We start from the raw sequence: 21,547 nt of genomic DNA on the forward strand, positions 1-21,547 counted from the left end.
ATGATCGCCCTCTCTTTTACAATCTGTATTTCCCTTCTCTATTTGGATGTCTTTGTCTTTGTCCTCTACCTGAAGGCCCTGTCACTTCCATCCCTCCTCTTGTCTGTCTGCTACTGAAATTTTAATATGCACATAATAAAGAGCTTGAGCATTTTGTTAAAATGCAATCAAGCAAGCTCAGAGCAACAAGGTAAGATGGAAGAGGAGCACCTAGAGTCAAGCACCAGCAGGCGGAGAAGGAAGAAGCAAGCGCATGAGAGGGTGGCCACAGCCCAGCCATGCACCGCTGCCGCCTCAGCTTCCCTCCCTAGCTCACGCCTGAGTTGCCTGGGCGAGAAGCAGCTCCTGGTGGAGAAGGGAAAACAAGCTCTGTGTGTGCGAGCAGCCAGCTACGCTCAGGGTCTGCGCTACTACTCACTCAGAGGGTGATGGGGACGGTCTCCCAACCATGCTGCCCTTGGTTGTCCACTTTGAGTGGAAAAGTGACCTGGGGTGAGAAGACAGTGGACTCACAGGTCGTGGTGAATGGTTTGGGCAGCTGGGCAGGATCTGGAAGAGGAAAGATTAGAAGACAAAGCAACAGAAATGAGTATCCAGGAGAGGCACAATATGTGATTTTCCTGTCAAATGTTAAAGATGCAAACTGTTCTTGACATAAATTTAAATGTTACAATGTGGAAAATTTTACCTTTCTTCTAGTCACAAAGAAAACAAATTCATCCACCTCCTTAAAATGAGTCTTTTTGCCTAATTAATTGACTGAAAGTTGTGAAGTTGTAGGCAAAGTAGCCGCTGTGTGTTCCCTGAGAGACTGACCTGAGATCTACCCCTGGGGGGTGGACAGCTGGACACGGGGCAGCCCCCAGGGGCGAATTTGATCTGTTCTCTGAGTTATTCCTCTAATCAAATCCTGTCTCTCTAATTTCCCTGCCTCCCTCTTCTATCCCCACTTTCTTCCTCCCTTAAGTCAGGTTGGAGATGAATTTCCATCTAGGTCTCACATAGATCACACTCTTCCCTGCCCTGGGGTGACCAGATTTTCTAAGATAATGGCGAGAAACAAACTGATAGAAAGGAGATACTAGGCTCAAGCAGCCAGTGTGTGAGCTGGTGATTAGCTGGTAACTAGACAGTCTGTATCTGCAGTTGTCTGGGGAGCAGGGAGGAAAGAAAGAGGTGGGGGAGGGAGAAAGTACGAGATAATAAGATTCCTAGATGAAAAGCACTTGATTATATTGATGTCTTCAGACCACATTCCGTAATTGCATTTGTACGCTTCTAAGTATTTGGTATCGACTTCTCTTTATTACAACCTTTTGCTTCCCTCTTCCTCCCCACCACTTCCTCTCCTGCCTCCTTCAACCACCATCACCAACACAAACACACACACACACATTTGGAGTCTAAAATCTTCAAGGCTAAAATCCGTTGCCAATATTTTTAAAACTTTCAACCAGCAAGAACAGACATCATAGCAGAAAGCTAAGGACACATTTCCCCAGTCCGTTTACATTTTAACACTTTACTCCTTTAAACAAGGATGCTCAGATCACTAAAGAAAGTGGGCCAAATAATTTTCCAGCCCCACTTTTGAGCTCTTGAGCTTTAGCTGAGATATAATTCATGAAAGGAATGTGCTCTTTGATTTTCACTGTCCTGTGGTGCCTGCCGGGCGGCTTGGTATCATTGCTCTCAGCGCCATGGGCAAAGGCAAGGCAGTCAAGGTTGAGCTGAGGGGTGTAGCCCAGTGTGGCTAATCACACTCTACCCGGGCTGTGCAAGGATACGACGCCAGGTACCCACAGTCAGACAGGCAGAAGAGGGGTCTTGCTCCCCATCTGTCTGGTCCCAGAGCCCCCTGCTCTTTCCCCACGCGGGTTCCCTCTCCTAGGAGGTGGCAAACAGCCTTCACTAACACAGTGGGTTGTGTGGATGTTTTCCTGCGGCTGCTGAAATAATGCTATTTGTCTACAATTGCCAAGGTCTTGTTAACTTTTCAAATATGAGTGAAGAACTAAGAACAGGGTATATGTTTTGCACATAGTGATGAGAATAAAAAGCCTTTTATTCAAGAAATTTAAATGTTTATAGCTATTTAACCTATCCTAACCTCTTACATTTTTCTGAAACCAGTGTTATGTTGAAGGCTTATCTGTGGTTACCCTCTGAAACAGCCAAACATTTGTCTGGCTTAAACAACGCCAAGTACAATACAGTTACATAATTTTCTAACTGCAAAGGGTAGTGTTAGTTCAATCAGACAACAACATATTCCAGATGACTCTTCCTATTCAGCTATATGGGTTGCGGGAAAGCTGCCTTAATCTACATACCCATGTCCTCTGCACACATCACAGTGAGGATATCAGACCCTGGAGTAAACTCATTGTTCTACCTGAGAAAAAACTGTATCTTTGTTTGGGAAGCCAAGGAAATAAGAAAGTCTGGAAACTTTTCCATTTCTTTTGCATTTGTAGAACTTTTTTCCTTCTATCATGCTTCATTACAAGCATTTGGATTGTATTGATATGTAGGGTTGGAGTGAAGTGCCTTGTCTCCAAATGGAATGGTGTATGGCAGTGGGCCATAACTTGCAGTTTCAGAGGACAAAGATGACAGGGGAAGGTCCCTGTCCCTTTTCCAGGAAGAAATGTTACCCTTTTCTACTTCTTTTCTCCTTCTGCAGGTTTCTTTACTGTTTGAAATTTATTACATTTCCCCGAAACCTCAGGGGAAGCAGGTGCAGAGGGGGGACACCCTACCTGAGTAACTGGGATCATCTCACTGCCCCAGGGAGGAACCCTCCCTCCAGGGAGACTTTGGACCCTCTGTACTAAGACATGGAAAGGGAATAATTCACATGTATCTTGGGTCCTAGGATAAACTGAGAAAAACAAGGAAGTATAGTATATGGTTGGTTTGTGTAAATACCTACGCTGCTCTTTCCAGCCAGGAAAAAAAAATACTTTTGTGATTTGGATAAAGGAATTTAGCACTTGTTGCCGTGAATAGTCTTTACTCACAACTACATAGGTTGAATATCCCCAACCTAAGTTATAGACACTTTGGGGGCAAGGATTACATCTCATTCTAAAAATGCCTTCCCATACCACACAGAAATGGTGTGCCACTGAGGATGCTGGAAGGTCACTGAGTCTAAGACCGGGTAGAAAAACACATCACTACCTGTTTGTCATTCTGTATTCTGTATCCATGCTATAAGAGGCACAAAGCTAAGTATAAGCCTAAAAGCCAAGTATTTATAGGATTTATTAACACAATTACTGAAGATGCATTAGTAAAATATCTCAAGAAGTGAATGAAACACCAGATAGCCTTCCAATGTCAGAACAGGAAGTAAGAAATAGAAAAGCTGGAGAAAACTACATTATGAACAGAAAACTACACTAAATCCCCCCAATCCAAATTCATTTTTCCTCCACCAACTGATAGAAGAAGGAGGGAAATACAAAATAAAAGCAGATAATGTCACTTTCTGTGGTCTTCAATGGAACGTCTTCCCAGAAAGTTTCTCTAGGCCTCTCACTAGTGTCCCTTAGCACTTCTGGTTGATACCTGACAGGTCTGTGCCTACCTTTACCTGTACCAATTATAAGCCTAGATTTCATTTCTGAGCGCTTCCTACCCATACACTTTCAGGCTGGATTTGCTGTGTTCTTTGTTCAGAAAAGGGTTCTTAAGGCCACAGTGCCCTGGGCAGGGTCTGCACCTCAGGCCTGGCGGTGAGTGTCCACACTCCTAAGGAAACACCCGGAGCCCCCCACGGAGCAGTTCATGGCAACTGTGGGTGATGTGCTTGAACCTCTCACACCGTGGGACAAGTGTTATCCTCGGCAAGAGATGCGGGGTGCTTGAACAATCTCCCCCAAGGGATTAGACCAAGTCGCTGGACAGAGATTTATTTGTTGCTCTTTATGGTCCGCACCTCTCAAGCAGCGTTAACAAATATTCATCCCTCTTTTGCAGGAGTGGAAACTGAGGCAACCAGCCAGAGAAAGCGAAGTGAATTTTGCACATGACTCTTGCATTCTTGGCACCATGTCAATTGTTTCTGATCATTTAAGTGTAATGTATGTTTGGGTAGCATATGCTTATTGAAACAGTCTTTGCGTGGGTGATTTTGATGCAATTGCAATGTTATTGGAATGGTGTTTGGAAATATGATGACTTTAAAAATCTTTTCATTATGTACTTAGAGTTAGCCAAAAGAAGCAGTGACCTTTTGGTTTGTTTTTATTTTTTGTTGTGGCTGTTGCTGTTGCAGTTGCTATTTAAGTATTATTAATGCTTATGAAATCATAGACTCTTAGGAATTAGAGGAAAATCACTTATGACTCATAAACTCATAACTCACACTCAACTGAAATGCCTCAAGACTTTTAAAGCAGTATTTCCCCTTTTCATCCTTTTGGAAAATTTGTTGTTCTTATTAAATTTCATGGAGGCATTCCACCCTGTCAAGGTACCTTTAAACTTTTATTATTTGCAAAGCTGATAAATATTGCCTTCATCTTTATGTAAATCATCACTTTAAAAAATATTGAACAAAATAAGCCAAGCAGAGAAGTATGAGAAAATTAATCAACACCGTTAACATTGAGTTGCTGTTGAGTCAAGTACAAACCTTTCTGTAATAACATTCTTTGCATGTCTCCAACTCCTCACAGAGGGAACCCAGTGGCTCTTAAATGCTAGGGGGACGCCCACGCACTCTGTCTGCAGTGCTGAGAAGAAGTCTTATCTCAAGAGAGAACAAGCCTGGCTCTCTTGAGTGCCCAGTCTCCTCCTGTGGACCACTGCTGAAGCCAGTTCATCAAGAATCCAGTCCAGAATAGATCCAGAGAGTTGCCTGAGTACAAAATTAACCTCAGCTAAATCCAACTTTTTGGGTACCAGGATCAACGGCTGCCTGTCTTCTGTAGTTTAATACTGATTGCCTGTGATGTCTCAAATAGATTACCTGCCACAGTTTCTCAGTCTCATCTACAAATTATTTCAGGGTCAAGGGACACAATTCACTTTGATCTATCTGACCACTTAAAGAAATTTAAAGAAGCTAAATTTTCTGTTAAAGTCTCCACCTATCTTGGTCTTCAAGTCTTTTTTCACTGTGCATGCTGATGCTCCTTTGCTGAGAAACAGGAAAGCAAAATTGGGAATGAAATAGTTCTGCCTTCTCTGTGACATCAGTTACTGTGACTCTATCTTCATCGGGCGGTGCATTTTTGACTCTGCTTAATACATTTTATTGTCGATAATATTTCCACAAAATCAATCGCTGTCTAATGCTTAGCCAACTTGACACAGCTCTGGATCACCCTTTGGCCTTCATTATCATTTTACCCTTCTGTCCATTGTTTGTTAGCGTCCTTTCTTTGTCTTTGCTAATCAAGCCATCTGGTTATAATGTGTTCCTCCCATCCCCATCACCTTATTTCTTCCTCATTTACCATTACATCCTCCAAATTTCATTTCTGAGAATTTCCTACACTTTTCATGCTGTGTTTCTGGTAAATGGGAGAAGGTTCATCAATACCCTGTACTTTCTGGAATTGACTTTTCATAAGGCTGTGGCCCCGAATATTAGACATTATTTACTTCTCTTGTTCTGAACCCACAGATTCTCTCCCTCAACATTCTTCATATCACAGGGCTTTGTGGGCATCATGGCAGCACTTCCCCTCACATATTCTTCTCACTTTTGGAGCATGTAAGATCTATTTGGCTCCTGTTCTTCTGGAAGTGAATTTCTCACACCTGAGTAATTGACAGAACCTCTGCAGACATATCCTTCCTCTGTTCCAGTTTTATAATTTGCTTTAGGGAAGCCAAGTCCATACTTTGGTTGGACCAAGGGGTCTGTGTTGTTCAGGAGTTTGAAGTTGGTTTAATTGGCAGGATGGAGTTGGAGGTACAGAGAGAGACCACACTTAGACTGCCAAAGATGCTGAAACTAGGTGTTCAGATGGAGGAATCCAGGTTTATAAACCAGAAGCAGAATTCTCAGCACTTTTTCAAAAACTTGAGACAGATAAGGAAAGCCAAAGAAGATCAGCCATCAGAAGTTAAAAAAACAAACAAAAACAAAAAAACAAAAAAATGTTAGTCAGGAAACAAGAAGGGTGAATCTGGGAGTGACCTTAAACAAACACTGTGGCCCATGGAGTGATGAATGAGAGAGCTTCAGGCTCATTTCCTCTGTTTCTTTGCGTGTGTGTGTGTGTGTGTGTGTGTGTGTGTGTGTGTGTGTGTGTGTAAGAACTGGGGCTAGGCCAGAGGTGTGGAGGGTGAGAGGATTCACCAGAGACAGAGTGGGGAGCAGAACAGGTGCTAAGGGAACCAGTGGGTGAGACAGGAGAGGTCTGCTGAGCCATGTGTGGATTAGCTTCCCAGCTTGGAATTAAACTCAGGCCATCACGGTGATAGCACTGAAACTTAATCCTTAGGCCACCAGGAAGTCCCCCTCTGTTTCTTTTTAAACTTCTATCAAAAAAGGGCCTCCCCAGTGGCGCAGCGGTTGAGCGCTGGGTTGCGAAGCTTCCCGCAGCCTCTGCAGTGCCAGTTCGATCCCCGGCTGCTCCCCGGCCACCAGAGGAGGGTCCCACATGGCGCGCAGACCTCTCCTGCCACCCGCTGCTCCCCTCAGCAGTGTACTTCGGTTCTTCTGCCTGCTCTGCTCCCCGCTCTGACTCTGGTGAATTCTCTCACCCTCCCGCGCTTCTGACTGTACCCAGTGCTTGTATAAATAAAAATAAATCTTTAAAAAAAAAATAAACTTCTATCAAAATGGACTCACCTACTCTTTCCTGTGAGGATCCTGGATTTCCACTTCACTTTATATTTATGATACTATGGTACCTACCTCCTTTATTAGTTTTCTTTTTAAACTTCACCACGTTTCATTAGTGGATCTCATCCCCCCAGTTTTAATGCTGCTTATTAAGCAACAATAACATCACTGCAACAAAACCACAGATCATCTTCATCTAGCTGTGCTTTGATAGCTAGATTCCACCACGGTAACTAACTTTTATTGACTACTTTCTATGGGCTGAGCACTATTTTATGGTTGAAATGATGCCAACTGTGGAAATGATGAGACTGAACTACAGAGGAGGTAGGTATAGACTGCCCAAGATCACATTACTAGCTAGTCAAAGAGTCAGGATTTGAACCCAGGTATTCTGGCTGTAGAATCCATGTTCTTAATCACCTTGTCTGTATCTGTATATTTTCTTGAGACCATTTCCCTCATGATATTTTCCCTAGAAAATCACCAGGGTTTTCTTTCTTTATTATTTTATCTCCAATATAACTAGAGTCCTCTTTGGTTCATACTTTAGAGTGCCATTTATGTAAACTTTTTAGTCTTCTGATTTATTTATTTTGTTCTCTAATTTATTCATGTGCCCTTCTAGAAGCATTTGAGTGCCTATTGAGTTATGAGCAGTATTCCTATGGTTCTTATCCTTAGAGGGAATCAGTCCAGATGAAAGGTTCATATTAGGGCTAATTAATGTTTTTAAGAATCCACAAATGTGCAAAATGAGTGACTACTTACATGTGATTTTGAGGATATATTCACAGAACAGAACTGTCAGCAGATTTCTCAGTCTCTATCCACCTCCCATAAAAGTGAAATCACTGGTCTAAAGATGTGCAGAAACAATGCATACAGTGACATCCTGATTAGATCCAAGAAACTTGCCCCCAAGAGTGCTTTCCCAACCCTTGTAAAAGACATTCCCTCTAGGTTAGGCCAAATTCTAAGATTTTTAATACCATCTAGTGGTGCTAAAGGGTGTAAGATTTTACACTAGATACAAGCTGAGAAATTAGCCTGACAAGGTTGACAGATGCTAGCCGAAGACAAGACTCCTGGGTCAGAGACAAAGGGCTTACTCTTCAGATAATTGTTTAGCTACAGTGTTAGCATTTATGCCAGCTCCCTGAATCTCAGTTCCCATAAAGCAGTGTGGAGAGGGTCAGTTGATAACTTCGATATGCAATGTTTGTGTTATAGGCAAGGAGCACAAGTCTTATAATAGGCATTAATCCTTCTAGAAGGTGGTGTTATCTCTATCACATGGGACAGTGAGCATCCCTGTTAGTTCCTTTACAGGGAGACACTGTCTTCCAAGACATCTTCTAAGACTGTTCACAACATCAACACATTTGCAAACGTAGCTGGAACGAGAGTCATTGTCTCTTTGCTCGGGATGTACACACAATCCAGCCGTGTGACTTACACCTGTGTGTGCTTCTTTTTTCTCCACTGATTTCCCAGTCTGCACCTGTCCACAGAGTGCTTTCCAGAAATATGCCCTACAGTCTTCTGATGACTCTGGTTAAATCTAGAAAAGCTACTGGGATTTCATCTATGATTCTTTTTGAAGGCAGAAAGGAGTCCTAGTTGTGAATGAGGAAGACAATGCCAAGGACAGAAGAGTTGCCTTTGGGTAGAAACATTATGTATTTTCTTTTCCCTGGGTAATTTATGTTTCTGGACTAGATACAGTCCCATTGCGGAAAAGTGTTAGTCCTGTGAGTTTGAAACAGCAACTGATTGTTGCTGAGCCAGCACTTCTGGGTTAAATAGAAAATATCACACTCATTATGTGGAACTGGTTTTCAAGGAAAACACAATATTGTGCTTTAGAGACTCTGAGGTTTACCATTTTGCCCATCTCAGTGAGGATAACTAGATATTTTTCTCAGAAATACAGACAGGGAGAGCCATAATGGCTTTTTTTGAAGGGAGGTTTATAAAATAGTATATTCTAAGTGAAAACAGATTAGGCCATCTTCCTAACATCTGGCTTTGTGATAGGGAAAAACAGAGAAGAATCTATTTCTCATACTGTCATTTCATTTCATGGAGTCACAGCCAAAGTGAAACATTTTTGTGAAATAAATGCCTATGTCCTCTCTAAATGTGATTCCATCTTTGACTGGCACTAATGCTCTATGGGGAGAGAGGAGAAACCATTTCCATCTTTCACTTTGCATGGAATCAATAGCCACTAAGCAACCTGTAACATCTCTAGAGAATTGGTTTCAAACCCTCCTCTGCCCACCACACACACACACATACTCACACACACACTCACACACATGCATGCATGCATGCACACATATCATTATGGTGAGTAGGTAGAAAGACTATATGGAATCATTAATTTTTAAATTATAATCATTTTCTTGCAAAGATACACCTTATAAACTGCAGAAGCTATATATCTCCAGAAATATTTGGTACCTAAATTGTTTAAAGAATGTAGAAAAATGAGAAAGAGTTAAGATGATGCCAAAAGAGGATATGCAAGGCAATGTCTAAAAGAAAGATTAAAAGGGAGACTAGAGAGCTATATAAACAAAATTGACATGAATAATCCACATAAAACATTTTTTATGGTGCCTCGAAGTTATAAATATTAGTGTTACTATTCACCTGAGCTGGAAAAGCAAGACAAGTTGCGGTAAAACCTATTTGTTTATTTGTTCATTCATTTTTAAATTTTCATTCATTATTTATTTGAAATTATGTGTTAAAGAAACTCGGTACCTGCGACTGTCATATGTATTTCTGATTTGGTTTCCTCGGGGGTTTAAATATCATTTGATTAACTTAATGAGCTAGAACACTGGGTCAAATAAGCAGAGAAAAGACTGGGCCAGATTTCCAGGGTGAAATGGATGGAGGGGTCATAGCTTGAGCTGCAGAAGGAGGAACCCCTCACTGGAGCCAATCCTGGGGTCTGGGTGGTGGCCTGCTGGCACTGTTCTAACTTGGGCCTCCATGCCATTTAGTCCTGCCTCAGGCAGCCTGCTCCCCACTCCTCTCTCTGGAAGGGTTGTTTTGAGAATGAAATGCCTTCATGAATTAGATGCACTGAACTGTGGTGGACAATCCCTAAACTGAGGGGAGCAGAGGGCGAGACAGGAGAGGTCTGCTGTGCCATGTGCGTCAACTCCCTGGCCGGGGATTAAACTCTTACCACAGTGGCTGGCAATATCTTTATAGCCCTGTGTCTTTAACCCCTGTGCCACCAGGGAGGACCCCAAAATTGTAATTATTATTAATCACTACAGGCAATACAAAATTTCATTTTATACATTTGAGCTCCAATATCAGAATGCATAGCTTCAAATTACAATTGTGCTGTTTTTTAGTTATAATCTAATAAATAACTTCATTTTTCCAAGCCTCTGTCTCCTTATCAGTGAAAGAAGATTATGATCATGAAACTAAATTCTATTCACATTGGTCAATTAGAAAAACCTCGCTGAGTGCACGCTGACAGCTAGTGAAACCCCTGCTGCAGCAACACAACCACGGCTCCCACCACACCACCAGCACAGGCTCCTGCAGTATCTCAGGATTCTAGGACTCCTGCTCTTTACCTCCATGCTTCACCCATGGTCTCACCTTGCTATTGAAGGAATGGGGATGCCAAGGGTTGCTTGGATCAGGAAGAAAAGAAACCTTGAGAACAAAGCTTCTGTGTTTTTCTTTCTTTCCTCTTTTATCTGCATATTCTCATATTTGACCTCAGTGCATTCCACTAACTGATCATGATGAACTTGACTGACAGGGCTTGGCGGGGCTGGTGGAGAGGGTGTGGAAAAGATCTAGAAGCACTTGTCTCCTAGTTCTTCTATCCCTTTCCTCCTACAACCCTCAACCACCTCAAATGCAAGTCTTCCTGGGAAGAAAAGGATACCCTGTGCCGGGATTGCAGGAAGTAGTAGCTAAGCAAAGATAGAATCAGCTTGGTGACTCTGACTTTGGCAAGAAAGGACCCAGCTCTAGTCCCAGCCTTGTACCTTTCCAGCTAATTTATCCCCCCTGCAGTATAATTGGAATAGTAATTCAAAGATATTGTTGGGAAGGTTGAATGATACTCATAAATGATGTACAGAAAGTCCTAAGCACAAAGCGTTTGCTTAGTAATTGCCAGTTTTTCCTAATAACTGAGTTCACATCTCCCTTAGAAACAGTCTTGGCAAGAGACAGCTCACAAAGGCAATTCAAATCGGTGCCCAGGGAATGAAACACTTCCTTGGACATGCTTTTTGGGCCAGCAATTCCACTGCCAAGAACCTGCCCCAGGGAAATAATTAGAGGCAGGCCAGAGGTTTATCATGTGTAGGGATACTTGTCATAATGCTATTTTATTATAACCAAAATTAGAAATAACCTAAGTGTTCAACACAGGGGATTGGTTAAATAAATCATGGTCTACTCATACCTTGAAGAATCTCTTTATGAGTAATATTCAAAGGAATTAAAATGAAAACGATTTTTAAGTGGAAAAAAATTTTAAATGGAGTGATCTGACACCAAATTGTTGGAAGAAAATTGTATATACAATGTAAATATATATAGAGAGAAGACAGAACCAAAATGAAAAGGAGGGACACATATTGATGGTTGGGTTATGAAGTAATTTTATTTTCTTTTCTAGACTTTATAGTAATTCTGTGATTTTTATATGAACATGCATTAATTTTATAATCCCACATAGAAAAAAGTTTAAACAAAAAGTGGTTTCTGCAAATGGTTTAATAATTACAGCAGAAACATAATTCTCTCTAAAAGTCAAGTTTGCTTGATTTAAAATTTTGATTTAAAAGGGAGGGGCGGAGCCTCCCTGGTGGCACAAGAGGTTAAGCACAGCACTATGAAGCAATCCACAGCCTCTGCAGCACGAGTTCAATCCCGGACGGCCAGTGAGCTACCCACATGGCAAGGCAGATCTCTCCTATCTCGCCCACTGCTCCCCTCAGCAGTGTCTTTCAGTCAATCTGCCTGTTCCGTTCCCCGCTCTGTCTCTGGTGAATCCTTTCACCCCCCACATCTCTGGCCTGTACCCCAACTCTTGTATGCATAAATAAATAAATCTTTAAAAAAAGAAAAAGAAATATACTCTATTGAAATAAATAAATAAAAGGGAGGGGCAAACTTTAAAGGCAGGCCTGACTGCTTAGCTATCAATTATCACTGTCTGGGGCACACCTGCTGCCCCGGCATTTGCAAGGTTTAAACCTTCCCAGCTCTGTGCTCCATCGATGCCATCACAGTCCAGACACCCAGCTCACAGGTCATCCTACTAACAGCTGCCCCTTGGCCACCACTCAGGCCTAGAGATAAGCTCCTTTGTTCCATGTCAGCCCTTTCTGGAAAGAGGGACTAGAACAGAAACCTGCATGAGTCTTGGAACTGGGTTTGGTTCTATGGGGCAGGGAATCCTGAGGTTTTGGGTGCCCACGGTTTGTGGCTAGAAGATGGAGTCCTGGCTTCAAGTGGACTGTCCCTTGGATCTGAGAATTCCTGGCCTCTCATGAAAGAGTGTGGCAAGAAGGGGCCGAGGGGACCCAGAACAAAGTCCTAATGACCTCAGGCCTAAGGTTGATATTGGGAATAGACTCCTTGAATCCACATCTGGTATTTCTGACATCAATAGAAGTATAAATAAGAATGAAATCCAGGATGGCAGTTTGCAAAAAAATAACGCTTCTCACATGTATATTAAAAAAAAAAAACTTTACAGACAATGTAATAGAGCATTTAATCTAAGTATTATTCACTCTTCAGCTATTATTTTCCCTATATCATCTCCCTCCCAAGTGTCAACTAATCATGTTTAGTTCCCACTAGAACTGCTAAACTTCTCAGTGGTAAATTTCCTTGGAATTGTAATAGCTGATGGAGAGTGATCCTGGGCCCAGCTCTGCCTGGAAGTCATTTCTTGTTTGATTTGAGATCTGCTTTCCTGTAACTTCCACATGTGGGATAACACCGAGCAGCCTGTGCTTCCTCTGAGACAGTCTTATATACATGTAGGGGGCCCCGGCTTGCCCCAATTTCTTTCTTTCTCATCCTCCTTGCCTCCTTTCTGAGTAAGTCCTTTACATGCACTTTCTTCACCTAATCACATCTGATCCTGAGATTCCAGGTTACGTCACCATCAGTAATTCCTGAATCCCCACCTGTACTCTCCCAACCCCACCCTCACATACCAAACCTCAGTCCATTTCGACCCCATTGTTAGGCCACTAATTGGTCTCTCCTGGCTTCCACATTTAGGTCAGTAGCACCGCCATTATTTGTCTTTTCACCCCCAGTAACAAGGTCTGATGATTCTGGCGGGCACTGGCACTCAGACCCACCTGTGCCTTTCCTCTGCACGCACACTGCCTGGTCCAGGCCCTTCCCATGACGCTGAGATTGTTGGGCAAGGTCAGCAGCTGACTGCTTTCCTTCTGACACCTCCCCCATCTGTCCCAGCTTGAAGCAGGACACCCATCCCTCTCAGAGTTCCTCAGGAAGCTTTTTCAAAATGGAATTGAAATTGCGATGTCCCTCCACCTGCTGGATGGGAATCCCTCATGGTCAGATGGCCCAGGAGCAGTTCTGAATTTTTACAAAACATTTCAGAGGCCAAAGGCAACTGCCTGCATGTCTGGAATTGGGACCACTGCATACCTTAATCCAATTATTCTCAGAAATATTGACTCAGAATTGCTGAGGGGGCCCACAGTCCCTCAACACCATCCACATCTGAAGCTCTTTAAAGACTCTGCAGCAGCTGGACCTGCCTCTCCAGCCAGCTCATTCTTGTCTCTCTCTGGCCCTTAGGGTGAGCTGTGTGATTTCCTTCCAAACCCTCATGAGCAGCCTCCCATATGAATCTGTGCCCCTCTTCCAGAAGCTCCTGCACCCTAACCCCCTGGGAATGTTCTCTTTGTACCATTCTTTTGACAACTCAGCTTCAACTACTCCTATAGCGAGCTCATCTTTCTCCAGCTCAGTACAGCATGGGACCCAGAGCAGATCCTTAACAGCTTTCGGTTTCCTTCCCCCCTCCTTGCCCCCAGCTTCTCCAGACAGAGTAAAACTAAGGGGTCAGGCTCCCTGAAGCCTCGTGTCCCCAGTCGCCAGCCAGGAAAAACTCAATTACTGGTTTTTCATGACCAAGATCCTGATCGACCTTTGACTTTGTTTTTCCCAAAAGGCTAAAACATTAATTGCTTTAAAGGTTTGTACCAAATTAGATAAAATTTAGCCCGTGGGCCCAGCCCAGGCTTGCATATTTCCACTTAAACTAATGGCATAGTCTTTCTCCTGATCTGCTTCTCTTTTTATGCTGAGAACAAACAGTCTCATCGGCTCATCCCCAGCTGATACTTTTCAGTATATTTTTCTCAGATATCTTAACCTGAATGTCACAAGGAAAATGTAAAACATCTTCATAGCAGGCCTCCCCTGGTGGCGCAGCGGTTGAGCGCTGGGCTGCGAGGCTGCCACAGCCTCTGTAGCACTGGTTCGATCCCCGGTTGCCGGCAAGGGTCCCGCATGGTGCACAGACCTCTCCTGCCATGCCCGCTGCTCCCCTCAGCAGTGTATTTCATCAGTCTGCCTGTTCTGTTCCCTGCTCTGGCTCTGGTGAATTCTCTCACCCTCCTGTGCTTCTGACTGTACACGGTGCTTGTATAAATAAATAAAAATTTTTAAAAAATCTCATAGCAAAGTACACTCTTCCTTATGGCTTGTTTCTTTAGTTTTCTTTCCATAAATATAAAACCAAGGTGAAAAAAGATTTAGTATTGATCATCACAAATTTCACTTAAAATTTTAAGCGGCTTGGTATCTGTTTGCCCCATGGTGCTGCTGTACTGTGGTCACCCTCAGGAGTCCCTGAAAGGCATGTTCCCTCCTGGCCCTAGTCCCTTGTCAACTTGTCCCTCTCATCTAATGGAACTCCTCAACCTTTGTGCCTAGGGCAGGAATCACACAAGCAAATTTACTAAAATCCAAGAAAAATCCAGGGTACAAACACTAAGCAGTTACCAGCTTTCTTGCTCACCCAGCAGCTTAACGCAGGTTTAAAGTATTTATTGTCTCCTTTGATTTTATTTATTTTTACTTGTTCCTGCAGGCATTTCATGAACTTCTCTTGGGAGGCTCCGAAACATTAACACTCTTGGGAGACAAAAATGACAAATGGCCTGTCCCTCTGGAGTCCACAGTCAATTGGAGGAGTCAGACAGTTGTGTCAATAACAATTAACAATAGAATATGAAGAGGATTATAAATGAGACCTGTGAAGTAAGACCTAGGAGTGGAGCAGGTAGCAAGAGATGAAATAAATCAGTGGGATATTCAGAGGGACTTTTCCAAAGAGCCAAGCTTTGACTAGATCTTGAATTATAAATACAAGCCATTAGGAAGGGGGAAACAAAATGAATGGGACACGGAAATGGAGATCTACTTAGAGCAAAAATCAAGTGCATTGCTTTGCAGAAACTTTCAGGAAAAACAAGCAATTCCAAATGACGAGGACATGGCGTATTGGAATAATTATTGCAATTCCCATCCCTCTCCCACAGTATGAGTCTAAAACAGAAGAGAGGCCAAATCCTGAAGAATCTTTAATGTAGATTTAAAGAATCTTAATTTTTTGTACAGGTAATGAAGAACCACTAAAGGATTTCAATAAAGGATTTTGATAAAGACTATTTACAATTTGAAAGACATTCTGACTATTGTATGGAGAAAAGATTGGAAGGGGTCACAAGTGAATGCAGGATTCCAGGTGAGTACGTGCAGCCCAGTAGAGGGACAATGGCAGCTGACATTAATGTGCTGGTAGAGAATATGAATAGCAGGGGGTTTGGTGGTGGATTAGTATTAATGGGACTTGGTGGTAGATTGAATATGGAAGGGTGACAGAGGAGAGTCAGTTGTGATTCTGAGGCTTTCAATCTGTACAACGATGCCCAGTGAAGGATGTTGTAAAATCACCTTTGACAGAACAGATCATAAATTTGAATTTTCATATTCTAGTTTGAGATCCTTTTTACAAAATCCAAAGGGGCCTGACTGAATACGGAAGCAGATATGCAAATCCAGTTATCTTTTTTTCAGCTAGAGGAAAGAGAGTTAACAATAATTGTAAAACAATGCCTCTCTTCTCACGGATTTTTATTTGGAAAAATATAGCTATTCTTATGATAAAGAAATTTTCCTTTAGACTTTATTGTTCTTCTCCATTGATTTAGTCAGCTTAGCAGCCTCTAACATGACATTTGTTCCATGCTGAAATTATTCATTATGAAATGATTTGTGAAAACATGGAAATTCCACCAAAAGATCTGCCCTTTTGATGGTTCCCACAGAGAACAAAGCAGTTTCACATAAAATATTTTTTTAATTTTTTTTAAAGATTTATTTATTTATTTATACAAGCACTGAGTACAGTCAGAAGCATGGGAGGGTGAGAGAATTCACCAGAGTCAGAGCAGGGAGCAGAACAGGTAGAAGGACTGAAGTACACTGCTGAGGGGAGCAGCGGGCGGCAGGAGAGGTCTGCATGCCATGTGGGACCCTCGCCCTGCGGCAGGGGATCGAACCAGCGCTGCAGAGGCTGCGGGCAGCTTTGCAACCCAGCGCTCAAGCACTGTGCCACCGGGGAGGCCCCACATAAAATATTTTTAAGAGAGTATCATCAATTTTAATTTCAAACAAATTAAGCAATTTGCTTCTTTGAAGATGTGGTTCCCCTGTTTAATATTAAGGAACAAAAATTGTTTAAACCATGCTTCATCCACATGCATGGAGCCATTTCAATCTCAGTGGACTCTGGGCAAGGAGCCAGAGGGTTCATGACCACGTTGGCATTAACCGTCTGAGTCACCTTGACCAGGTAGCTTCTCCTCTTTGCACTTTAATGTTATTTTCTTTTATAAAACTAGATCATTGTTTTCCAGATTTACCCATCTGAATGGGGCAATTTTAAGGGCTTTTCTTTAAATTCCTTTGTTGACAGGGGAGGGAAGAACACAAGAGAATATGGTGATGGTTCATAGGTGACATGGTGGTGGGAGAACTATGGTGACTACAAGGATTAAGAAAAAATTAATAAAAAGGGGGAAAATGCTTTGTTGATTCTCATAAGATAGTAGTAAATTTAATTAGATCAAGTATAACAGGAACAATTTCACACCTAGAAAATATAACTGTATTATATTATTCCTGTACTGACCAAAACTGGGATCACAGAAACCCATTTAAAATGAGGGAGGAGGGGTCTCCCTTGTGGCACAAGGGCTTAAGCACCACACTATGAAGCAATCCGCAGCCTCTGCAGCTGAAGTTCGATCCCCATCCGGCCAAGGAGCAGCCCATGTGGCACAGCAGACCTCTCCTGTCTCACCCGCTGCTCCCCTCAGCAGTGTATTTCAGTCAGTCTGCCTGTTCTGTTCCCCATTCTGTCTCTGGTGAATCCTCTCACCCTCCCACGCATCTGGCCTGTACCCCAGCTCTTGTATGCATAAATAAATAAATAAAGTTTTTTAAAAATAAAAAAAAGAGGAAGGAGGAAAAGGAGAGGAAGGGGAGAGGGAGAAAAGAAAAGAAAAAGGTCACCGATTAGACAAGGTCAATTATTTGCAAATTACCCTCATATTTATTTTCTAGCTGTTCATTCTATCTTATTGTCAGCTATCCCTTATGGAACACCATTGGTTTTGGAAAAATGGATGGAGAAAAAAATTTAAGGGAATTGTGCCCTTTGAATACTTCTGATAATTGAGAAACGTCCAGTTTTCAACTTTAGCTGTGAAACCTGTCAGCCTATCATGGGAAACAACAATGGTGGGTGACAGGAAGATTCTCCACTGACTTTACAAAGTCTAACATTTGATACTTTTACCATATTTCTGCTGTTCAACAAAATAACCCGCCTTGTCTCACAAAAGTATAGCCTAAGAACCAAAAGAATTTCTGATCAAATCCCTGAATGGCAGATGAAACAAAGCCAGGCCTGGTGAGGTCTGGGCTTTCCTGAATTCCCCTGACAACTAAGTGGCCAGGCTGGGCTTAGAACCAGAGTCTCCTGTTTCCCAGAGTACTCAGTGTTTTTCCACTTGACAAGCTTGCCTCATAATAAACAGCACAACCCCCCCACCACCACCAATGCCGCATAGTTAATTCCCTGTTGATGTTCTATCATAATTTATAACTTAGCCAACAATTATTTCTTCAGTTGAGAATTTGACATTAGAAATCTCATCCTGGCACATAAGATTCTTGTTTGTTTATAAGTTAAGATTTAATTAAAATCCACTTAGTTTTTTGGTTGTTTTTTTTTTTTCCCCCCACTAGAAGAGATGAAAATATAAATATGCAAAGCAGTGGATTTAATTCTGAATTAATTAGTTCTCCATTCTCTAAGTATCTGTCTTTGTTTTGTTATCCATGGCCAGTTTCAATCATCCTTGTTCAGTTTGTGAGCTGTAACGACGTCCATGTATGTGCTGTTGATGTTTCTATTGTGGAGAGTGACAGCAGATCCAAAAAGAAATTTCTGACTTTCCATGGGGAGAGGACTAGCTGGATCACACTAGGGTCCCTAAATGACCTTCTGGAACTAAAGGTGAAGTACCCCAAAACCACTTTTCTGTAGGGACACCTCGGCAGGAGCCAAGAGGCCACAGTTCCCAGTTTCCATATTTGAAAATGAAATTAGTGGAAGATATGAATTGTAGCATCTGTTCACAAATCAAAATGCTTCCCTGCTGATTCAAGTTCACCCCTTAGCCCAACTATTAACCAGCTTCTTATATAGTTAATATTTGGGGCTCCAAATATTTCTGGTTCCTCTCACTCCAACTTAGAATGCAGTTAGATTTTTCTAAGGTTAAAATTTCCCTTCTTTTCAACATCAGTAAATAGTCAAACAGATGTTTTGCTCCGGTTCCAGAGTGAAGAAATCTGCAGATGGGTTTACTGCTTGGGTCAGAGTAGCTCGACTCAAATGTGGGAGAGATTGGTGAGGAGGAAAACAAGCTCATTTGTCATCATTCTATTTTACTTTGTTTAGCAGGCCTATAATAATTGCTTTAATCGTTATGTTATTTGCAACACAAAATCTACCTGGCATCTTTGCCACAAATGGTAATTCTTCTTCCTTTTAGGGTCTGATATGAAGGTTAAAGATGTTTTCTTTCCAATTATTATCTCTTCTGCGAGGATTTTGAAATTACTTATAGTCTAACACAGCTGTGTTCTCATTTCTTATAATAAGGTCCTTCTGTTGTAGATGGCTCTACTAAAGAAAGCTAAAGCTATTTCACACTAATCAAATCACAGGATCATGTGGATGAAGGAAGCTGTATTTTGCACTGTAATGATGACTCATATCTGGTCTATTGAAAATATCTCCCAGATTCAGAAAACCCTGGTAAAGATTGTGCGTTCTCTCAAGACTCAATTTTGTGCATGTATCTGAAACTCAACAAATGTTTGTTGGTTCACCCAGAAAGCTCATTCAACTATCTCTGACTACCTCTATTATTCAAGGAGTTTGTTTCTTCCCTCCGGAAGTGGTTGAGAACAGCCACTTTCTCTGTTAAAGAGCCCAGGGCATTTTCACAGGCCAAACTGTCACCCAGGTCTCTTTCAGTGTTTTCTTCTCCAACTCTGCAGAACCAATTTCAGTGATTGTCCCAAAAGTATCCAACAAGGAGAGGCATGTATTTTTTTTTCACAGTTTACCTCTCAATTCTTTAATTTTTTTAAAGATTTATTTATGCATACAAATGTTGGGGTATAGGCCAGTGTTGCGGGGGAGGGGCTAGTGGGGGTGGGTGTGTGTAACATGAGCAGATTCACCAGAGACAGAGTGGTGAGCAGAACAGGCATATCTACTGAAATACACTTCTGAGGGGAGCAGCGGGTGAGAGACAGGAGAGGTCTGCTGTGCCATGTTGGTTAGCTCCCTGGCCAGGGATCAAACTTGTGTTGCAATGGCTGCCAATAGCTTCATAGTGCTGAGACTTAACCCTTTGCACCACCAGGGAGGCCCCTACCTCTCAATTCTTTAAATAGTATTATTCTATGAAAGGTACAAGTAGAATAAAATCACTTTGAACAATCATTATTAGTTATGAAACTACCCTATGTCAGGTGCTGGGCTGCACCAGTAGAATCAGTAGAATCTTCCTCTACAATCTGAGGAATGCTTTCAAAATTGTTCTCTTTTGGGATTAGGCCAAGTACAGTGATATTTAAATAAGAAGAATTTGGGTTTTTTGAGGAATGAAAAGACAAAAATTAAATACCCATGTAAAACGCCTCAAACATTAATTCTAAAAATAGATAAAAAGTTGCAAGCACAAAGTAAAATAAATCTTTTATTTTAATACTCTTCTTTACACATTTTCCTGCATTTTCTATTAACAAAACTGACTTTGATAATAAGGGAAAATTGAAGTTTTTAAAAAAATGTTGGTATCTTATAGCAACATACTAATTAGATATGTGTAATAATGGCATGGGTGATGCTATGGAAACTTCTAGCTAACATATCCTTTGCTGTCATAATTAAAGGACAACAAGAAAACTGTAGTTTCACACAAAAAACTCCATTCTGTTAGTGTTGCTGATTTCACCTGTGGCTTCAGTACTGCTAAGTCATCTTGTTTGTTCTGCCTCTTTATCTGAGAGATTAATTCATTCTCAGTTTTATTTACTGTGTCTTTGAACTTGGATCGTGTTGTTGAAAACATCTTTTAAAGTCTAAGTAAATACCGTTTTATAATCCCAAAGGTCAGAGACCTCTCTTGCAATATCAAGTGTTCAATATAAAATCAGGGTCACATGAAAAGAAATCAACAAATTTATACCCTGAGTTCACAATGCAATATAAAAAAGAGGAAAACATAGGTAGATGGAGTGTCGATGGTTTCTTCTTTCTAGATGACTCTTTAGACTCCCGAGTGGGGAAACCTATTCTACTAGGTTAGCCGTTTTGTAGGCAAAACAGAATCTCACTGAAAAAAATTCTGCCCCTCAAATTCATCAGTCACATCTATTTATGCAGAGGAAAATCAAACCATTCCTAATCAAATGGTCTTAGTGCCAAGAAGTACTAAACAGAAATCTTTATAATTTGGATAATTTCTGAATATAGATTTTGTTACTATTGTGAATATTTTGTTTTCTATAATTTGACTAAACAGAAATCTTACTTAAAAAGAGAGTCACAAATTTTATCTCAGGTTTGTTATTTGCTGTCTTCCCAACTTCCAAAATTAAAGCATGAGCTCCCTCTGTTGAGTGAATAATGTATGTCATGAAACAGAAGCTAAAACATTTGTGCACTGCCTAGAAGGTCATGATGTTTTAAGAAACACAAGCAATTATGAATTATAAACATTTTTTCTTCTTTTTAGATCATAATTATAGAGGAGGAGGGAGAGGAATCAGAGGGAGGGAGGGAGGAGCACAGGGGACTGAGGTGATGGTGCACGGGTGCATTGGTGAAGGAAACTCTGTGGGGACTACATGGGGGGGTGGGGGGAGCAAACAGTGTTTAAAAATGAACAATAATGTAAAAATATATAGATAAAAGTAAAATTTAAAAAATAAGTGATTATAATGTGGAGTGGAATGGAAAGAAGGAGAAAAGTCATTTACAAGGCAGAGATTTATAAGACTTCTGCTGAGATCAGAGGGTAA

Source organism: Talpa europaea (genome assembly GCF_964194135.1).
Source record: "Talpa europaea genome assembly, chromosome: 1".
Classification (NCBI taxonomy): domain Eukaryota; kingdom Metazoa; phylum Chordata; class Mammalia; order Eulipotyphla; family Talpidae; genus Talpa; species Talpa europaea.